Below are 574 nucleotides of genomic sequence, written 5' to 3' on the forward strand. Positions count from 1 at the left end.
CGACGCCAGAATCTTGGCCTTCTTTGGGCTGACGGGATGCGCCCCCTCCTCTCTGGGGCCTTGTTTGGTATTAAGGGGAAGAAAGCCCAGGGCCACAAGCCCCTGGGGGTAATTTTCACATGCACATGTGATTCCCCACCAACCGCGGGAGGAATTTTCCGTCACAACCGCCGTAGATGTGGAGAGCTGGAGGGAGGATGGCGGGGGGCATCCGCTTCCAGCCCTGTCGCTAGTTTTTCACAGGAGTGGGCATGGGTTTGCTCCCCGACCTCTCGAGGCATGGAATGTTGGAAATATGCCCTAGAGGCAATAATAAAATGGTTATTATTATATTTCCTTGTTCATGTTAGTTGTCTATTGTTCATGGTATAATTGTGTTATCCGGAAATCGTAATACATGTGTGAATACATAGACCACAACATGCCCCTAGTGAGCCTCTAGTTGACTAGCTCGTTGATCAACAGATAGTCATGGTTTCCTGACTATGGACATTAGATGTCATTGATAACGGGATCACATCATTAGGAGAATGATGTGATGGACAAGACCCAATCCTAAGCATAGCACAAGATC

This window comes from Triticum aestivum, chromosome 3A (genome assembly GCF_018294505.1).
Source record: "Triticum aestivum cultivar Chinese Spring chromosome 3A, IWGSC CS RefSeq v2.1, whole genome shotgun sequence".
NCBI classification, from domain to species: domain Eukaryota; kingdom Viridiplantae; phylum Streptophyta; class Magnoliopsida; order Poales; family Poaceae; genus Triticum; species Triticum aestivum.